Here is a 7,370-nt window from a genome sequence, read left to right on the forward strand (position 1 = left end):
TGCTAAAGAAAAAAATGTAACGATTAGTATAAGTTAGTGAAAATCCCAGAAAAAAAAAGCTGAAAATTGCAAATTTACAATCAGAAGTTTCTTTGAGGCGAATCATTCAACTTTTAGACATGAATGACAATAGCAGCTGCTCAATAGAACTTGCTCTCCTACCACCTAGTTACCCTCCAAAACCATTTATCATCCATAATACCGTGTTGAGCAAAGTTAAAAATCCAATTTTGAATGCTATTAAACACTGAAGTGCAGTTCTAAATATTTATTAAAAACGTCAAATCTGTTAGTGTTTTCCTATATATTCCTGCCTTCCATTCCATGCTTCAGAGGTCATACAGTGTCTAAGAGTACAAAACACCTACAATTTTCTTCCTGTATTTTCATGGTTTCTCTTTTTTACATTTACCTTATTGCCATATATATATATATGTATATATATATATATATACATATATATGTTTGTGTGTGTGTGTGTGTGTGTATATATATACATATATATATGGAAGACAGGAGCTAGGGACTTAACTTTTGTTTGATAGAAAATATTTAATTTATATTGGGATTCTATTGGATGATGTAAAATGTCATTTAAAATGATATAACAGGTAGCTCTCTATAAGGACTATCAGTCTAATGCAGAGACATTGTAAATATAGGGGAAAATATAATGGAGACATTATACTATTTACAGTATTAATAGAGGCATTATGTATTATATGGAGAATGAAAAAGTTTCTTCTAGATTTTCTTATTTTACACTTTTGTAGTAGCATAGTATACACCATAGCCATGGATACATGGCATTTTTGTACTTGTATTTGTATATGTCTATCTTTGATGTTCTGGAACTTGACAGCACTTCAAAGTAACGACCCCTCCCCTCACAAACTAATTGAACAGCTTTCTCATGCAGCTCCCCTGTCCGTGCTTCACTCAACCACTATCCTTTTTTCGACTCCAGGCTGAAAAGTAATCCCATTATCTCTTAAAAGGTCAACCTAAAGAAGATTTGAAGTCTGTCTGGAAACCTGAGGGTCCCACTTCTTTACGGAGGCAGGGAGGTAACTATTAGAGTTCATCAACTCTTCTTTTCTAATTCTTATTGGGCTGGAGTAAATGAAAACCTGGTTGTAACAACAAAGTGCTTTAAAAAGTAGAGGAGACATATCAATGTGATTTTTAAAGAATTATGACAGAAAATCCCCAGTGACTAGCAGAAGTTGAGTGTACGTTCTTTCTCTCTACTGTCTCAGTGGTTTCTGATCTTTAAAAAATCTTCACATTAACTGCGCTGTGTGTACATTTATGGTAAGTCAAAGTCATAATTGGAAACGGGTCAGGTAACTTGTAAATAAATAAATATTGGCAGATAAGCAGTAGACTCTCTGGAGAATACCTTCAATTGCATTACTTTGCCATAATCTCCAAGGTCAATTTAATCCTAAGCAACTTCAGGTAGGTGTGTGTACGTGTGTGTGTGTGTGTGTGTGTGTGTGTGTGTGTGTGACAGAATTAACTAGACCAGGGTTTCTCAACCTTGGCACTACTGACATTTGGGGCCAGATACTTTTTTGTTGTGGGGGCATTGTGGAATATTTAGCAGCATTCCTGTCCTGGACCCACTAGATGGCAAGAGCACCTCCCCAACAGTTGTGACAGCCCAAAATGCCTCCAGACATTGCCAAATGTCCCATTTCTTCTCTCTCTCTCTCTCTCTCTCTTGTCTTCTCTCTCTCTCTCCCTCTCTCTCTCTCTCTGTGTGTGTGTGTATGTGTGTGTGTCGGGGGGGGGGAACATTGAACTAGCCCAAACACCATAGATAGATTTAAGTGTGCATTTGTCAGTGTGTGACTCTGCCCTTCACAGAAGCAAATCCCAATTCCTTTTCTAGAAGTAACTGATGTAGATCAGGGGGCCTAGGCTGAACCTATTGTGAAAATCTAAAACGGTCACAATTAAAGCTCTAGACATGTCTGCCTTAAAGCTGCTGAGCTGCTAAAAGAATCACAGGGAGAGCCTCTGAGAATGGGGATGTTAAAAGAATTTTATCACCTTGTATTTGCACCTTTAGTTTATCTATTATCAACATAAATAAATTGTATTGTGGGCCTGAGCAGTGACATTATCTAGTGGAAGGTATTCCCAGATTTGGAGTCTGAGAACCTGAGCTGGGGTCTGAGCTCTGCAAATGTCTATCTAATCACTTTATCTCTCTGCGCCTATTTCCTTGTCCAAAATGGGGAAAACAACGATGTTTAACCGCTGCATTGTTGTGAGGGTCCAAGCTGTTAGTGAGAAGTGCCAGGGCTTGTTCTTGAGGAATCAGGAACTTTGGAATCAGTCAGTCTTGGGTTGACTTTGGGCAAACGATGCACTGTTGTAAGCCACAGTTTCCTTATGTGCAAAATGCAGAAATAATCATATGCCTTCATAGTGTTGTTGTGGAAGTTAAATGAGATAATATATGTCATACATGCTGTATAGATATTATTTTGGTCTTTGGTAAATTGTATCACATTGGACAAGTGCATATAATTTTATCATTATTTCTTCTCTGTGAGCATGGAAACCTGGAAATCTGAAGAATAAGTTGATGCACCTGTATGAGTGAAACCCTGTGATACAATGTAACATCCCAAATTCCAACCAAGTGAAAGCAGCATTCAACAGTAGTGTGCAACCTTCTATCTTCCAAGTTAAATCAGGCCACAAGTTTGTTGCAACAACATAAGGTTCTCCTCCCCTTATTGAAATAATGTTCTAATAAGTTTTTTACAACCTCTGTATCACATAAAACACATGGGGTCAGGCAGCATGCCCAGCTAACACAATGTATGTCCTGTTCTGAACATTTAAATCTGACCAGGTGCTGTTGCAATATTCACCTTCCCCAAGAGCATTGGCAAATGGCACTGCAGTCCTAAAATGAGGTGCCAGGAGGTGTTTTCTAAGTTAAAATATAAATAAGGGGATCTAGGGGTATCTTTTACATAAACTTTTTAATTAAAGTATAACTTCCATATGGAGAAGTGCACAAATCACAAGTTGTGCATTTCATTAAATTTTCACAAAGCAAGCACACCTATGTAATTATTAAGTGTTTTTAAAGTTTAGAGAACTCTGTATTAAACATGTTTTTTATCATTAGAAAGGTAACAAAAAGGTATAATGAATTAAAGCAGTGGAGATTTCCAGAAAAGATAGCAAATGACTGTGCTGGGCAAATGTGATTTTGAATTCTCAAATGAAAATAATTGCAAAATGATAAATGCCCAAATGTCATTTCACCATCTATTACTTGATATGTAGATGCTAGAAAATTAACTTAAAGGGCCTCAGTCTTCTCATCTGTTAAGTGGGGATAATAATGGAATTGTTTTAGGATTAAATGAAATAATACCTGCAAAGATTTAGATTAGTTCTGGCACATAAGCTCTCAATAATGTAAGTTATTACCCATTTAGGACAGTGTCCTAAGGGACCATAAGAAGGAAGTTACAGAGATCTCAAGAATTCTTTTTTCTTTTTTAAAAATAGGGGGAAATCTGCACAGAAGGAGAGCTGGATCAGAATAGCTAAGGGCCACCGTCACTGAGCCTGAGGACCACCAGGGAGGGTCGATCTGTGGTAAAGGCTGGAGAAGGAAGCCTGAGCGAAAGCAGGGTACCTGGAGGTGGCAGGCAGGGTGATGAACCAAGAAGCTGTAAAGACGGTACAGTTCTGAACAGAAAGCCACAGGGTGTACCCAGCATCCAAACAGGACATGACCTGATTTTTCAAAGACCAGAGTAAGGTCTAGGAGTGATTGTTTGGTGTGGGCCTAGAGAGAGAGAAAAGAAAGAAACAGCAGCCACTAGAAACATAATCCCAGGTATCAGAGCCTTGAAAGGGACTTCGTTTAAGACTATATTCAAGACCAAGGGACTAGAGCATCTTATAACTTAAGAATGACCTCAACAATAGATCTCAAGGCCTAGCATTCCTTCATATTGAAACAAGATGTCATTCTGCACTTGAATCAACTTGGATCCTGAATAAGAGAAAGAGATAACTACTAAGAAAGAGAAGAATGGAGGGAGGCTGAGTCTCAGAACCCAGGCCTGGCAGAGAAATCTCTCCCTCTGGATGATGACAACCGAGGTTACCCCAAATCCTGCCAGCAACCGGATTTGTCACGGCTTCATTATCCCAATCTTGTAAATGACCTATCATTGCTCTAAGGGTCTTTGAAAGGAGGCAATTTGGTTTCTTTTCCCTTGATTGGTTGTAGGAGATGCATCAGTGTATAAGATTCAGCAAGGTAATTTTGGTGAATAACTGTGACCTAGTGTTCTCACTTTCATGAAACATCTGTCACTGATGGATGAAGAGTATGAAATAACCAAGCCAGGGATGGTAAATATGTGGCCTGTGGGTTTCTGAGAGTCTGAACTTGGCCTCAGAATCCTTCTCAGCACAGTGCCTCAGGCAGGCATTACCAACTGTTTGGAGTTTGCTCAAGAGAGAAACCCATTTTGTCATACCTGGATTTCCCCCTCATCCCTCGCTATAATCAGTGCACCTATCTATCCTACCCAGCAATCCCAAAGCCCAACATAAAGGGTATCAGGTATGAAATCTGCCTGGCTCCAACCATTACATTTAAAATAAGTCCTGGGTGGGTAACAATTGCTTCTCTATTTAAGGACCTGTTCTCATATTTCTGAGTTTATAACTGACTTATGACCTATAAATAGTCACATCAACCTCAATGCTGAATAATTTACGTAGTGAGGTCATGCTCTCTGGATGAACCTGACACCCATTAGTGTTAGAGTCATCAGCCATGTGCAGCCAAGTGAGAACACATGGAGAACCACACCTCCAACACGGGAGTGGACCAGCAGGAGGCTTAGATTGTATGGCCCCCTTTACGCCCATCGGGCCAGTATTTCTCTCTAGCTTCATTTTCTTCCCCTCTAAAATGGGATATTATTTTCCCATAGGTGGCAACATTAGAACTATCAAAATAATAGTTCCTAAGGTTCTCAAGCTCAAAGACTCAAAGCACTATTTCTGTAGCTATAGTCCTCTTTGATGAAAGTCATCACAATGTATGCGATTGATCATTTGTGTTTTACACTTCAGTACATAAATAAGCCAAATCTCTTCCAAACTCTAGTTAATGAGATGAGAGAAAAGTTGTTAACAGCTTTTGGGTACAGTCCATGTTGTTCCCATCCATAAAATGGGCACACCATACATCTCATTTCCCTCTCCTGTAGAGAACTAATAAGAGAAGTTGCAAATGAATGAGTGTACTAAAAACTGGCGCTGTCAGTGAAAGAAAGAGGAATTAATTAAATTTTAATTTTAAATTAAAATAACACCAATCTACCATCCCAGCACCTGGGTTGGTGATTGAAACCAGGGGTAGTAGTGGGTTAGGGACTCTGTGCTAAGAATTGTATTGGTGGGTATGGAGAAACAGTATGTTCTCCTAACACTGAGAACAAGAATTTAAAAACATGAAGCATTTTCCAGTAGCCACTTGAGGACTGCTGACTCCCCAGAGGTGCAGGGGTTACGAGTCTCTGAGCCACACACACTTTATTTTAATACGACTTCCTCAATTAGCATAAGCACAAACTTATTATTTTTCCAAGTACATTGTGTTGTCGCTGTTCGTTTAATAGAAGAGAAAAACTCATTCCAATTCAATCTGGATGAATATTACATTTCCTTTGATAAACGTCAGTGGGCTGATGGGAACAGACCCATTCCAAGCTGAAATGCTGGGACCTAAGCTTTGTGACTAACTGTGCCTAAAGACAGCTCATTTCATTGGGGAGTGTCCTCGCCTCAGCAGTCGAGGCAAAACCCAAAAGATCACAGCACAGAATCAACTGAGAGCCTGACAACATTAATGCAGCGAGCTTATGCTCATCTGTTATTGGAACTTGAGTCAATTTATACAAACGTTGTTTTAAGGGAAAATGCTTTGTCTGAGTAATTGTGAATAACCAGAAAAGGCAAGCAAACAAACAAACGGAAATAGAAGAGCAGGTAACACAAGCGGGCTATCCTTCCAACCAAATTTTAGATCAAATTAAAGTTTCTCATTTTTTTATTTTACCCAATTTACAATTTCAGAGAAAATTTATCCTCATTGCTGATTGGATTTCCACTGACCAATAGCTCCCAAAGCTTTAGGTCAGAAATTTTCTGCCTTTTCAGGTGCCCTTAGCTGTTTGACACATTGGGGTGCCTTAAATTTCTGTGAACTGGGAACCCAGATGCCAGTTCTGCTCCTCACTGGCTGTACACTTTAAAAAGTCATTGGTTTAACAGGTTTCAGGGTTTTTTCATCTTTAACATAAAAATAGTTGTATCTTAGCACACCGGGATAATTGGGGGATTTAAAACAGGGATCTCTAAAATTTTCCTAATGAGTTTTTCTCCCATGAAGACTTATTGTTAATAATTAACAGTAAAAAGAACAGTTGCCATGTACTAAGCATTCTGGGTCAGATGTTTTGTACAGACTTAAAATAGATAAGAAAACTGAGCAGAGGTGTTAAGTAAATTACCTAAAATCACATAAATAGTAAATGGCAAACCTGGGATTCCTGCCCACGGCTATTCAGATTCTGGTTCTGTTTTCTAATGAGAATTCCATGAGCCAAAGGAATGACTCAGGCAAGGCTTTCAGAAGAATGAATGGATCCTGAGACAGGGGTCTCTAAGGAAGAGCAACTAACCTTCTCCTTTGGCAAAAAGAGAAGCAAGTCTCTGTCCCAGGTAGGAAGACACATGATATGATGGAAGATGTGGGATTTGGAGTCCGATTGGCCTGGGCGAGTTACTCCTTAGCTGAGGGGCCTTGGACAGGTTATTTATCCACTCTTAACCTCATTTTTCTCTTCTGTGAAATAGGGATAATAATACAGAGTTGTTTCAGTGGTTAAAAATAATCCATGTAAAGTGTCTTGCACATAGTAGGCATGCAATATGTGGCAGGCAAAATATAAATCCTTTCATAAGTTCTTTGGCAGCATTTCCCAAAGTGTGTTATTAATAAGCATTATGTAATAAAAAGAAAAAAAGATTAAAGCAATTTTATGTGAGGGGACAATTGGTCAAGTAAATCTGGGAGAGGCTGTTAAGCAAAGTTAAACTGTTTATTTACTGCAGGACTTCTTAGAGCAGCGGTTCTCAACCTGTGGGTCGCGACCCCTTTGGGGGGTCGAACGACCCTTTCACTGGGGTCGCCTAAGACCATTAGAAAACACATATATAATTACATATTGTTTTTGTGATTAATCACTGTGCTTTAATTATGTTCAATTTGTAACAATGAAATTGGGGGTCACCACAACGTGAGG

The 7,370-nt window shown here is 38.9% G+C and overlaps 1 long non-coding RNA gene across 4 annotated transcripts in view; it reads left to right on the forward strand.

Annotated features, from left to right (window-relative positions):
* The first annotated feature begins 693 nt into the window (after nt 1-693).
* The window catches only part of LOC102771861, a 9,699-nt gene continuing 3,022 nt past the window's right edge, over nt 694-7,370 (forward strand). For all 4 annotated transcript variants that reach the window (XR_001515291.1, XR_001515288.1, XR_001515289.1 and 1 more), the window contains exons 1-2: nt 694-1,067; nt 2,568-2,718. This is a non-coding gene — a long non-coding RNA (uncharacterized LOC102771861). The remainder of the gene's footprint in view (nt 1,068-2,567; nt 2,719-7,370) is intronic.

The sequence above is a fragment of the Myotis davidii genome, unplaced genomic scaffold, assembly GCF_000327345.1.
Source record: "Myotis davidii unplaced genomic scaffold, ASM32734v1 scaffold265, whole genome shotgun sequence".
NCBI lineage: Eukaryota > Metazoa > Chordata > Mammalia > Chiroptera > Vespertilionidae > Myotis > Myotis davidii.